This window comes from Ranitomeya variabilis, chromosome 4 (genome assembly GCF_051348905.1).
Source record: "Ranitomeya variabilis isolate aRanVar5 chromosome 4, aRanVar5.hap1, whole genome shotgun sequence".
Taxonomy (NCBI): domain Eukaryota; kingdom Metazoa; phylum Chordata; class Amphibia; order Anura; family Dendrobatidae; genus Ranitomeya; species Ranitomeya variabilis.
The window spans coordinates 291,150,841-291,165,251 of NC_135235.1; the positions used below are offsets into that span (position 1 = coordinate 291,150,841).

At 48.4% G+C, this 14,411-nt stretch overlaps 2 non-coding genes across 2 annotated transcripts; one reads left to right on the forward strand and one right to left on the reverse strand.

The window, feature by feature from the left end:
- Positions 1 to 12,048: 12,048 nt before the first annotated feature.
- TRNAR-CCU (transfer RNA arginine (anticodon CCU)) lies at positions 12,049 to 12,121 on the reverse strand. The gene has a single exon. It is a non-coding gene; the product is annotated as a tRNA-Arg (tRNA).
- Positions 12,122 to 12,322: 201 nt separating this feature from the next.
- TRNAL-CAG (transfer RNA leucine (anticodon CAG)) lies at positions 12,323 to 12,405 on the forward strand. Its single transcript has one exon. It is a non-coding gene; the product is annotated as a tRNA-Leu (tRNA).
- The last annotated feature ends 2,006 nt before the right edge of the window (positions 12,406 to 14,411 follow it).

The window sequence follows — 14,411 nt, forward strand, 5'->3', positions numbered from 1 at the left end:
CCGATATTGTATGTACAAGTCCCCTATAAAATGTAAAGTGGTGCGGAATATGTTGGTGCAGCGCCCCAGAGTCCTGGTCGTTGCAGTACTGTGGCTCCGCCAGTATGGGGAGCTATGGTGCGTCTGATGGCACTGAAGGAGTTCATCGGATCAGGTATCACAGACACCAATACATTTCACAGTCGGGCCTCCGGGGGGAGCTAAGTGTTCTATTCACTAGGCCACTCCCCACCATAGTGGGTAAACTGGGGGTCAGGCAGGAAGTTAGATCAGAAAGCTGACTGGGTTGGAACCAGGCAACACCTTGTGGCAGAGGGTGTTGTGGGGGAAGATACAGTAGGGTCTCTGTCAGGGGTGGGATCCTGACAGAGGCTTGGCAACTTGAACGAACGTAACGGGACTGCGCCTGCTCCGGGTAGCGGCGGTGCCCAAGGAAGGAATAGAAGCGAGATAGATTGTGCTGAGTGAGAAACGAGATCACGCAAAAGGAGTAATACCAGTAGGAGTCGTGCTGTAAGACCGAAGCAACATCCTACTGAGGCGCACTACCGGTGGCCGGAACGCCGAGGGAGTATCATAACATTCAGCTTCAAGCAATACTCCAAACAGCGGCAGGACAGTCAGTCTAAGGCGGGCTGTCTAACTTTAATCACCTATGCAGTCTTGGGGGGCAACTTGTGGAGAGGGGCGACTCTAGGGTCCCGGAAGAGCTCCGAGCCTACCCGTCAAACGGGTGCCGTCCCAACCAGAACACCAGGGAGGGACGGAGGATTAGCAGAACATCATCTAATCGAGTTGTGAGGGAACTTAAGAAACAGACACAACAGTTGTGGGGACTTTCTGTAAGCACAGCAGGGAAGGACCACAACACCTAGCGCTAGAAGGAAGGCACAGATTTCCACCTGCTAAGAGAACTCTGGAGGTGCCATTGGGCCGGCCGGACTTGCGCAGCCTGGTTATCCGGATTCCGGACTGAGGACCTAGAGACCTTCAGTAAAGAGGTAAAGAGACTGCAACCTGGTGTCCTCGTTATTTACTGCACCGCACCACTACAGCCTCACCACTACCATCATCCATCATATCTATCACTGTACGCCCCTCAGCAGGGTCACGGACCGGGCCTAGCCACCGTGACAACCCCAGAGCAGAGACTCAGAGGCCCGGTACCGGGTACCCCTCGGCCCTGCGGCAGTGGGGGGGCGTTACATTGGCACTAGAGAAATAAAATTATTATTATTTATTATTACTGTGGAATGAAATAGCACAAGAAGTAGTAATGACACATACAGTATCAAAGCCTGGATGTGTACCATAATAAATGAAATCCAGTAGAGATGAGCTAACCAGTTCTATGCTAATTAAATTCACTATAAATTTCCCCCAAAAAACTCGTAATGAATTCTAATTTTTGAATTTTTGAGAATTCTATTTGCGCAATGTCACGATTCCAGGCCGTGAATCAGCGAAGTCAAATGTTCCGGGGTCAATACCAAAAGAGCATGTAGTTAACCAAGGGAAAATAAGAAGTTGTAAGTCAGGTCACATGCCAGGGTCAGAAAACCCTGATGAGCAAAGGGGCAATAACAAACGGGTAGTCAGAACATGGTCCAAAGGTCGGCAGCAGAATATTATTGTTTTGAGAGTATTTTTACACATGCACTTTATTAGCTGGGTTAGGTTCATGAATGTGGTGGGACGGTCATAGCCTTATTACAGGCTTGTTTGCTGTGTGAGCCCTTTTGACTTTTTAATGTTTTTACAATTGGAGTATCTCTTGTATGTTAATAAAGGTACATATGTTTTACATTTAATATTTGTGAGTGATCCCTGATATTAGTATGCCTCGTTTTCTTCCTTTTTGGGCTTCTAAGATCACAACTTACAGCGCAGGGTACAGGCGAACACACCAGAGGGCACAAGCTTAGAACAAGCTTTTCACTGGCAGTGATCTGGGCCAGACAGCTCACCTAAATAGCAGGGCAATTACCAAGAACAGGGAGCACCTGTGGAAATCTCTGCACCTCCCAGTCAGATAGGTCAACCATGCTGTCAATCAAAGCATTGACAGCTCAATACACCCCAGCACAGGATGACAAAGCTGTCCATCAAAGAGCCTAGACACTGAGCAGAGGAATTGTGACACACAGCCATCTGAGCTGCCATTTTGCTGGATTCTGATGACCTGGAAAAGGCTAAAAAAATCTTATAGTTGCCTCTCCTTGGCACTCAACACTTTTCCTACAGCTGCTGCTCCTCCTTCTATCACCGGTCTTCCATTGGGCTCTGCCGCTGACTACTCTCCACGTTGTCACGTCAGGCGCAAGGACTGTAGAGCACAACACGTAATTTACATAAATGATGAGCGTCTCACCCTACATGATGGCGAAGGGTTTAATGAGTGACTGTTATGATCCTTAGTGGTTGAGGATCACAAATTACTCCAGCTAAGTAACAAACATAGGACAAGCTCTAGGGAGGTGGCAAACTGGACTGACCGCAAATCTGAACCTATCCAAACACACTAGAAGTAGCCGGTGAACGTGCCTAAAAATCCTAGACGTCTCAAGCCAGCCTGAGGAACTAACTACCCTTAGAGAGAAAGAAAGACCTCTCTTGCCTCCAGAGAAATAATCCCCAAAGATATAGAAGCCCCCAACAAATAATAACGGTGAGGTAAGAGGAAGGCACATACACAGGGGTGAAAGCAGATTCAGCAAATGAGGCCCACTAATACTAGATAGCAGAAAATAGAAAAGGGAATCTATGCGGTCAGTAAAAAACCCTTACAAAATATCCACTCTGAGATTTCAAGAACCCCCACACCAACTAACGGTGTGGGGGGAGAAACTCAGTCCCCTAGAGCAACCAGCAAGCGAGGAAATCACATTTTAGCGAGCTGGACTAAAAACATAATGAACGCTGATAATCAAAAAATGATCAAACAAAAACTTAGCTTGTCTTGGAGAGACTGGGAGCAAGGTAGACACAAGGAATCTGAAGAGCACTGAATACATTAATAGCAGGCAAGGAACTGAGTATCCAGGTGGGCTAAATAGGAAACCAACCAAGGATAACGAACCAGCTGATGCTGCAACCTGCAGAAAGACAACACTACACAGTACCGCTTGTGACCACTAGAGGGAGCCCAAAAATAGAGTTCACAACAGTACCCCCCCTTAAGGAGGGGTCACCGAACCCTCATCAAGACCCCCAGGGCGATCAGGATGAGCCGCGTGGAAGGCACGAACCAAATCGGCCGCATGAACATCAGAGGTGACAACCCAGGAATTATCCTCCTGACCATAGCCCTTCCACTTAACCAAATACTGCAGCCTCCGTCTAGAGATACGAGAATCCAAAATCTTCTCCACCACGTACTCCAATTCGCCCTCGACCAGCACCGGAGCAGGAGGCTCAACAGAAGGAACCACAGGTACCACATACCTCCGCAACAAAGACCTATGGAACACATTATGAATGGCAAACGATGCTGGGAGATCCAAACGAAAAGACACCGGGTTAAGGATTTCCAAGATCTTATAAGGACCGATGAAGCGAGGCTTGAATTTAGGAGAGGATACCTTCATAGGAACATACCGAGAAGACAGCCACACCAAATCCCCAACACGAAGTCGGGGACCCACACCGCGGCGGCGGTTGGCAAAGCGCTGAGCCTTCTCCTGTGACAACCTCAAATTGTCCACCACATGGTTCCAAATCTGCTGCAAGCTATCCACCACAGAATCCACCCCAGGACAGTCAGAAGGCTCAACCTGACCCGAGGAAAAACGAGGATGGAAACCAGAATTGCAGAAAAAAGGCGAAACCAAAGTAGCAGAACTAGCCCGGTTATTAAGGGCAAACTCGTCCAAAGGCAAAAAAGTCACCCAATCATCCTGATCAGCAGAAACAAAACATCTCAAATAAGTTTCCAACGTCTGATTAGTTCGCTCGGTTTGGCCATTAGTCTGAGGATGGAAGGCCGACGAAAAAGACAAATCAATGCCCATCTTAGCACAAAAAGTCCGCCAAAACCTGGACACAAACTGGGATCGTCTATCAGACACAATATTTTCAGGAATGCCGTGCAAGCGAACCACATTCTGAAAAAATAGAGGAACCAAATCGGAGGAAGAAGGCAACTTAGGCAAGGGCACCAAATGGACCATCTTGGAAAAACGATCACACACCACCCAGATGACAGACATTTTCTGAGATACTGGAAGATCCGAAATAAAATCCATGGAAATGTGCGTCCAAGGCCTTTTCGGAACAGGCAAAGGCAAAAGCAAACCGCTGGCACGAGAACAGCAAGGCTTAGCCCGAGCACAAATCCCACAAGACTGCACAAAGGAACGCACATCCCGCGACAAGGAAGGCCACCAGAAGGACCTAGCCACCAAATCTCTGGTACCAAAAATCCCAGGATGACCCGCCAACACCGAAGAATGAACCTCGGAAATAACTCTGCTGGTCCATCTATCCGGAACAAACAGTCTCTCTTGTGGACAACAGTCAGGTCTATCCGCCTGAAATTTCTGCAGCACTCGTCGCAAATCTGGGGAAATGGCCGACAAAATAACTCCCTCTCCGAGAATACCAGCCGGCTCAGAAACTCCCGGAGAGTCAGGCACAAAACTCCTAGAAAGTGCATCAGCTTTCACGTTCTTCGAACCGGGCAGGTATGAGACCACGAAGTTGAAACGGGAGAAAAACAACGACCAACGAGCCTGTCTAGGATTCAGGCGCTTGGCAGATTCAAGGTAAATCAGATTTTTGTGATCCGTCAAGACCACCACACGATGTTTAGCTCCTTCGAGCCAATGTCGCCACTCCTCAAATGCCCACTTCATAGCCAACAACTCCCGATTACCAACATCATAATTCCGCTCGGCAGGCGAAAACTTTCTTGAAAAGAAAGCACATGGCTTCATCACAGAGCCATCAGAGCTTCTCTGCGACAAAACAGCCCCTGCTCCAATCTCAGAAGCATCAACCTCGACCTGGAAGGGGAGAGAGACATCTGGCTGACATAAGACTGGAGCTGAAGAAAACCGGTGCTTCAGCTCCCGAAAGGCCTCCACGGCCGCAGGAGACCAATTAGTCACATCAGAACCCTTCTTGGTCAAATCCGTCAAAGGTTTAACCACGCTAGAAAAATTAGCGATGAAACGACGGTAAAAATTAGCAAAACCCAAGAACTTCTGAAGACTCTTAACAGACGTGGGCTGAGTCCAGTCATGAATAGCCTGGACCTTGACTGGGTCCATCTCCACAGTAGAAGGAGAAAAAATAAAACCCAAAAAGGAGACCTTCTGTACTCCGAAGAGGCATTTTGAGCCCTTCACAAATAAAGCATTAGCACGCAGGACCTGAAACACCATCCTGACCTGCTTCACATGGGACTCCCAATCATCAGAAAAGACCAAAATGTCATCCAGATAAACAATCATAAATTTATCCAGATATTCTCGGAAGATGTCATGCATGAAGGACTGAAACACAGAAGGAGCATTAGAGAGTCCAAAAGGCATCACTAAGTACTCAAAATGGCCTTCGGGCGTATTAAATGCTGTTTTCCATTCATCTCCCTGCTTAATGCGCACAAGGTTATACGCACCACGGAGATCTATCTTGGTGAACCAACTGGCACCCTTAATCCGAGCAAACAAATCAGACAATAGTGGCAAAGGATACTGAAATTTTACTGTAATTTTATTCAGAAGATGATAATCTATACAAGGTCTCAAAGAACCGTCCTTCTTGGCCACAAAAAAAAAATCCTGCACCAAGAGGGGAAGAGGATGGGCGAATATGTCCCTTCTCCAAAGACTCCTTTATATAACTCCGCATCGCGGCATGCTCTGGTATAGACAAATTAAAAAGTCGTCCCTTAGGGAATTTACTACCAGGAATTAAATTTATAGCACAGTCACAATCCCTATGAGGGGGCAGGGCACTGGACCTGGGCTCATCAAATACATCCTGGAAGTCAGACAAAAACTCAGGGACCTCAGAAGGAGTGGAAGAAGCAATAGACACCAACGGAGTATCGCCATGAATTCCCTGACAACCCCAACTCGACACAGACATAGCTTTCCAATCTAAAACTGGATTATGAGCTTGCAGCCATGGCAGACCCAAAACGACAACATCATGCAAATTATGCAGAACAAGAAAGCGAATCACCTCCTGATGTACGGGAGTCATGCACATGGTCATTTGCGTCCAATACTGAGGCTTATTCTCAGCCAATGGCGTAGCATCAATTCCCCTCAGAGGAATATGAAATTCCAAAGGCTCCAGGACAAAACCACAGCGCCTGGCAAACGACAAATCCATCAGATTCAGGGCAGCACCCGAATCCACAAAAGCCATAACCGGGTAGGACGACAAAGAACAAATCAAAGTAACAGACAAAATAAATTTAGGCTGTATAGTACCAATGGTGACAGGTTTAGTGATTTTTTTTAAGCGTTTAGAGCATGCTGAGATAACATGAGTAGAATCACCACAGTAAAAGCACAACCCATTTTGACGTCTATGACTTTGTCGCTCAATTCTGGTCAGAGTTCGGTCACATTGCATAGACTCAGGTCTCTGTCCAGAAAATACCACCAAAGGATGAGCAGATTTGCGCTCCCGCAAACGCCGATCAAACTGAATGGCTAAAGCCATAGAATCACTCAGACTTGTAGGGGTGGGAAACCCCAACCCCACCATAACATTATTAACGGCCTCAGAAAGACCTTCTCTGAAATTTGCAGCCAGGGCACACTCATTCCATTGAGTAAGCACCGACCATTTCCGAAATTTTTGACAATACACCTCTGCTTCATCCTGACCTTGAGAGATAGCCAGCAACGCTTTTTCTGCCTGATTCTCAAGATTAGGCTCCTCATAAAGCAGTCCAAGAGCCAGAAAAAATGCATCTACATTAAGCAATGCAGGATCTCCTGGCGCCAGAGAGAAAGCCCAATCTTGAGGGTCGCCACGCAACAAGGAGATAACAATTTCAACTTGCTGAGCGGAATCACCAGAGGAACGAGGTCTCAGAGATAGAAATAACTTACAATTATTCTTAAAATTTAGAAACCTAGATCTATCTCCAGAAAACAACTCAGGAATGGGTATCTTTGGTTCTGACATAGGGCTATGAATAACAAAATCCTGAATACTTTGCACCCGTGCAGTAAGATGATCCACACTAGAAGTCAGAGTCTGAACATTCATGTCTGCAGCTGAGCTCAAAACCACCCAGAGTTCAAGGGGATGAAAGAAGCTAAACAGACTGCAGCAAAGGAAAGGCGGGAGGGAAAAAAAAAAAAAAAATGTACTCAGGTCTTCTTTTTATCCCACTTCTGCGATGCATTAAACACTTTTTGGCCTGCTATACTGTTATGATCCTTAGTGGTTGAGGATCACAAATTACTCCAGCTAAGTAACAAACATAGGACAAGCTCTAGGGAGGTGGCAAACTGGACTGACCGCAAATCTGAACCTATCCAAACACACTAGAAGTAGCCGGTGAACGTGCCTAAAAATCCTAGACGTCTCGAGCCAGCCTGAGGAACTAACTACCCCTAGAGAGAAAGAAAGACCTCTCTTGCCTCCAGAGAAATAATCCCCAAAGATATAGAAGCCCCCAACAAATAATAACGGTGAGGTAAGAGGAAGGCACATACACAGGGGTGAAAGCAGATTCAGCAAATGAGGCCCACTAATACTAGATAGCAGAAAATAGAAAAGGGAATCTATGCGGTCAGTAAAAAACCCTTACAAAATATCCACTCTGAGATTTCAAGAACCCCCACACCAACTAACGGTGTGGGGGGAGAAACTCAGTCCCCTAGAGCAACCAGCAAGTGAGGAAATCACATTTTAGCGAGCTGGATTAAAAACATAATGAACGCTGATAATCAAAAAATGATCAAACAAAAACTTAGCTTGTCTTGGAGAGACTGGGAGCAAGGTAGACACAAGGAATCTGAAGAGCACTGAATACATTGATAGCAGGCAAGGAACTGAGTATCCAGGTGGGCTAAATAGGAAACCAACCAAGGATAACGAACCAGCTGATGCTGCAACCTGCAGAAAGACAACACTACACAGTACCGCTTGTGACCACTGGAGGGAGCCCAAAAATAGAGTTCACAACAGTGACTGCGCCATCTGGAAGACCACTGGGAGAAGGAAGTGGAGCTGATCGGAGAAGGAAGTGGAGCTAATCGGAGAAGGAAGGGGAGCTGATCGGAGAAGGAAGTGGGGCTGATCGGAGAAGGAAGTGGGGCTGATCGGAGAAGGAAGTGGGGCTGATCGGAGAAGGAAGGGGAGCTGATCGGAGAAGGAAGGGGAGCTGATCGGAGACGGAAGGGGAGCTGATCGGAGAAGGAAGTGGAGCTGATCGGAGAAGGAAGTGGAGCTGATCGGAGAAGGAAGAGGAGCTGATCAGAGAAGGAAGTGGAGCTGATTTTAGAAGGAAGTGGAGCTGATTTTAGAAGGAAGTGGAGCTGATTTTAGAAGGAAGTGGAGTTCATCGGAGAAGGAAGTGGAGCTGATCGGAGAAGGAAGTGGAGCTGATCGGAGAAGAAAGGGGAGCTGATCGGAGAAGAAAGGGGAGCTGATCGGAGAAGAAAGGGGAGCTGATCGGAGAAGGAAGTGCATCTAATCGGAGAAGGAAGGGGAGCTGATCGGAGAAGGAAGTGGATCTAATCGGAGAAGGAAGTGGAGCTGATCGGAGATGGAAGTGGAGCTAATCGGAGAAGGAAGGGGAGCAGATCGGAGATGGAAGTGGAGCTAATTGGAGAAGGAAGGGGAGCTGATCGGAGAGGAAGTGGAGCTGATCGGAGAAGGAAGTGGAGCTAATCGGAGAAGGAAGGGGAGCAGATCGGAGATGGAAGTGGAGCTAATCGGAGAAGGAAGGGAAGCTGATCGGAGAAGAAGTGGAGCTGATCGGAGAAGGAAGGGGAGCTGATCGGAGAGGAAGTGGAACTTATCGAAGAAGGAAGTGGAGCTGATCGGAGAAGGAAGTGGAGCTAATCGGAGAAGGAAGGGGAGCTGATCGGAGAAGGAAGGGGAGCTGGTCTGAGAGGAAGTGGAGCTTATCGGAGAAGGAAGTGGAGCTGATCGGAGAAGGAAGTGGAGCTAATCGGAGAAGGAAGGGGAGCTGATCGGAGAAGGAAATGGAGCTAATCGGAGAAGGAAGGGGAGCTGATCAGAGAGGAAGTGGAGCTTATTGGAGAAGCAGCAGGACTGGTATGGGGTGGGCTGAGGTGAGCATAAGAATAAATCTTTTTACCCTCTACCTCGCAGACTCAGTTTTGCCCTGAATTTATTCCATGTGATTCAAATCTCTTTCCTGAATTGAGCAAACCTGCCTGAATCAAATTTTGGGAGATCCTCTTAACTCTAGTGAAGAAGATTGTATAACTAACCAGGAAAGGTTGATTGTGATGCTCCTGTGTCTTCTTCAGCCTATGAAAGTACTAGCTACTGAACCTGTTCTATGCCCAGGTGGTGAGCATTTTTAGGGTAAGTTCACACAGGGCGTTTTTGCTGCATTTTTTTGCTGCTTTTTTTATGCTAATTTTCAGCTGCTTTTTACAGTACCAGCAAAGCCTATGAGATTTCAGAAATCTCATGCACACATTGGGTTTTTGTGTGAACAGTATTTTGCGCTTTGCATCGTTTATTTGACATAGGGCATGTCACTTCTTTCAGTGTTTTTTCAGCGTTTTTCTCCCATTGACTTGAATGGATGGTGAAAAAACGCTGCAAATATGCAAGGAGAGCCGGATGTGACGTCACACTCGGCTCTGCTACATCTAGATGGCAGGCTGCATGATGTGTCTATACAGCCTGTCATCCAGTAGAGTGGACCCGATCCCCATTCACTTAAATGGAGGGGGCCCGACATTACAGTATTTGACACGCTGTCATATGTATGACAGAGCAGTAAATACCGCTTCTGATCGGCGGGGAAATCCTCCCCGCCGGTCAGAGAGCCACGGTTCCCACGCTGTCAGAAGACAGCGGGAGCAATCAACTTCACCTCCAATCACTGGTGTCAGCTGATGGGACTACTGCTCCCATTATCTGACACCTACTGCCGCTAATTACAGTGAGAGCAGGAGGGGCGGATGGGAGTTTTCATCTGCCGCTCCTGTGCTATAAATAATTTAAAAAAAAAATAGTGTGGGTTCCCCCCTAATTTTGATAACCAGCCAGACAAAACTCACAGCTGGGGTCTGTGAGCTTCAGCAAGGCTAGTTATCAAGAATAGAGGGGTCCTCATACTTTTTTCAAATTATTTAAATAATTTAAAAAGTCCTCCCCATTTTTGACAACCAGCCTTACTAAAGCTCACAGCTGGGGGCTGGTATTCTCAGGCTGGTAAGGGGCCATTGATATAGGCCCCCCCAGCCTAAAAATAGCAGCCCGCAGCTGCCAATTCTGGCGCTTTGCCTGTCTCTTCCCACTTGCCCTGTAGAGGTGGCAAGCGGGGTAATGAGGGGTTAATGTCACCTTCCTATTGAAAGGTGACATTAAAGGGAACCTGTCACCTGAATTTGGCGGGACCAGTTTTGGGTCATATGGGCGGGGTTTTCGGGTGTTTGATTCACCCTTTCCTTACCCACTGGCTGCATGCTGGCCGCAATATTGGATTGAAGTTCATTCTCTGTCCTCCGGAGTACACGCCTGCGCAAGGCACGATCCACTAATCCCTCATAACAGTGCGCCAGCCACTGATCCCCCATAACAGTGCACCAGCCACTGATCCCCCATAACAGTGCACTATCCACTGATCCCCCATAACAGTGCACCATCCACTGATCCCCCATAACGGTGCGCCAGTCACAGATCCCCCATAACAGTTCGCCAGCCACAGATCCCCCATAACAGTGCGGCAGCCACAGATCCCCCATAACAGTGCACCAGCCACAGATCCCCCATAACAGTGCGCCAGCCACAGATCCCCCATAACAGTGCGGCAGCCACAGATCCCCCATAACAGTGCACCAGCCACAGATCCCCCATAACAGTGCGCCAGCCACAGATCCCCCATAACAGTGCGGCAGCCACAGATCCCCCATAACAGTGCACCATCCACTGATCCCCCATAACGGTGCGCCAGTCACATATCCCCCATAACAGTTCGCCAGCCACAGATCCCCCATAACAGTGCGGCAGCCACAGATCCCCCATAACAGTGCACCAGCCACAGAGCACCAGCCACAGATCCCCCATAACAGTGCGCCAGCCACAGATCCCCCATAACAGTGCGGCAGCCACTGATCCCCCATAACAGTGCGGCAGCCACTGATCCCCCATAACAGTGCGGCAGCCACTGATCCCCCATAACAGTGCGCCAGCCACAGATCCCCCATAACAGTGCGGCAGCCACTGATCCCCCATAACAGTGCGGCAGCCACTGATCCCCCATAACAGTGCGCCAGCCACAGATCCCCCATAACAGTGCGGCAGCCACTGATCCCCCATAACAGTGCGGCAGCCACTGATCCCCCATAACAGTGCGCCAGCCACAGATCCCCCATAACAGTGCGGCAGCCACTGATCCCCCATAACAGTGCGGCAGCCACTGATCCCCCATAACAGTGCGCCAGCCACCGATCCCCACAGGTCACAGATCCCCCATAGCAATATGTCAGTCACATATTTCTTCAGGACAGTGTGCCAAGCTGCCAGCCGCACAAATGTTATGTTGCGGCACTTTCAGCGCCTCATGTTGGGTGCGCAGTTTACAGGAGGACACATTAGAAGGTGTGCACCTCTCTACCTGTCCTCGGTGTACAGTACACAGATTCGCCTTTTTGCTATCCCTTGTAACACAGGAGACGGTCTTTCCTTTCCATGCAGTTCATCTTTGTACCACCAGAGAGCAGCAGTTCCATTGATATCTCGGTATTCACAGCAATCACCTAATAACGAGGCAGAATTATTACATAAAATAACAAATATTTACATAAAGCATAAAACAACTGGTCTAAAATACAAAGTAATATGTAATGCAGGGAGAAAAATGAGAACCACCCCAGATGGGACTCGAACCCACAATCCCTGGCTTAGGAGGCCAGTGCCTTATCCATTAGGCCACTGGGGCTGATGAGGTTTGGTGGGGGACAGCGGCCATAGATCTATTCTCCCTGATCTCAGGTCTGTGGCTTATACTGGAGCTGATGTGGGGGGATCCTTGCTTTACTGAGGGATCTGTACTCTATGACTAGATGTCAGAGAGCAGAAGACAGGACTGCAGCTCCGGCCGCCTCCTGCTGAATGCAGCTCTGCAGCATATCCACGTGCAGTCAGGATGGCCGAGCGGTCTAAGGCGCTGCGTTCAGGTCGCAGTCTCCCCTGGAGGCGTGGGTTCGAATCCCACTTCTGACATCTTTTGCTTTGACTCCTAAAATGAATAAAGTGTATTCCTAAGGCTGTGTGCAGTATATATGAGAATATGATCAATTAATTGCTTGATCATTAAGACTTAGGCTTCTTTCGCAGTGCGCCGGGCCGAGGTTACCGACGCTAGCGTTGTATACGCCGCACAACGGGGGCAGCGGATGCATTTTTCCAGTGCATCCACTGCCCCATTGTGAGGTGCGGGGAGGTGGGGGCGGAAAAAGCGGACCGTCGGCAGCAAAAAACATTACATGTAGCGTTTTTTTGTGCCGACGGTCCGCCAAAGCACAACGCATCCGTCGCACGACAGATGCGACGTGTGTCAATCCGTCGCAGTGCGTCGCTTAATGTTAGTCTATGGGGAAAAAACGCATCCTGCAAGCACTTTTGCAGGATGAGTTTTTTCGGCAAAACGACGCATTGCGACGGATTGCAAAAAACGCTAGTGTGAAAGTAGCCTAAGTTACAGTGGGCACAGGGGTGTCTGGTACATAGCAGAAGGTCAGCCTTGTGATGGTGGTAGCATTCAGTAATGTACAGGAATAACTTTGTTATTCATATTGCATTTTTTGTTTGGTCCCAGTATAATGGAATTAATCAGTGTGCATGGTGACATGGAGATGGGAAGTGTGCGGTCTCCGGTCAAGGGTTGCCCATGGGAAACTAATTATGGGGTATGTTGACCACCATTGATCTGAGGTGTATGTAGAGCTGACAACCCTACCGATGAGGGCCGGCTCCAAGTTTTTGTGGGCCTCGGGTGAAAGAGTCTCAGTGGGCCCCTTTATCACATTCCGCAATTCAGAGAAATATAGATATAGTACAACGCCAAAGATTTAAGTTCTTACATTACACGTGATATCTATTGTAAACTCTAGAATAGCTCAGAAACCGGACAGTATAGTCCTCCATGCCGTATTATAGGCACCACACTGAACTCCATACAGAATAATGGACCCAATATAATGCTTCACACAGTATAATGAGCCCCATATATTGCTCCATACAGAGTAATGAGCCCCATATTATGCTCCATACAGAATAATGAGCTCCATATAATGCTCCATACAGTATGAGCCCCATATAATGCTCCGTACAGAATAATGAGCCCCATATAATGCTCCATACAGTATAATGAGCCCCATATAATGCTCCATACAGTATAATGAGCCCCATATAATGCTCCATACAGTATAATGAGCCCCATATAATGCTCCATACAGTATAATGAGCCCAATATAATGCTTCATACAGTATAATGAGCCTCATATAATGCTCCATACAGTATATGATGGGCCCATTTAAAGCTTCATACATATTGGGCCCCATATAATGCTCCATACAGTATATGATGGGCCCATATAATGCTCCATACATAATGGGCTCCACATAATGCTCCAGACAGTACGTGATGGGCCCAGTATATTGCTCCATACAGAATGGGCCCCATATAATGCTACAGTATATAATGGGCCCCATATATTGCTCTATTTATAATGGGCCCCATATAGTGCTACAAACATAAAAAAAAAATACTCACCTCTCCTCACTGGTCTGCTTCAGACTCCTCAGCGTCGCCATCTTCCAGCTCTCTGCAGTGTGACTGTTCAGAGCAGAGAGCGCACTTTAGTGAAGTCTTTCTCTGACCTGAAACCTCACAGAGTCAGTCACGTGGGGCTGGTCCGCGTTGCGTGCCATTCGCACATGGGGCCTGTGCTGGCTGCCTGCTGTTTGCATGCGTGGGGCTAGTCCGCGCTGCCTGCCGTTCGCATGTGGGGCTGGTCCGCGCTGCCTGCCGTTCACACGTGGGGCTGGTCCGCGCTGCCTGCCGTTCACACGTGCGGCTGGTCCGCGCTGCCTGCCGTTCACACGTGGGGCTGGTCCGCGCTGCCTGCCGTTCACACGTGGGGCTGGTCCGCGCTGCCTGCCGTTCACACGTGGGGCTGGTCCGCGCTGCCTGCCGTTCACACGTGGGGCTGGTCCGCGCTGCCTGC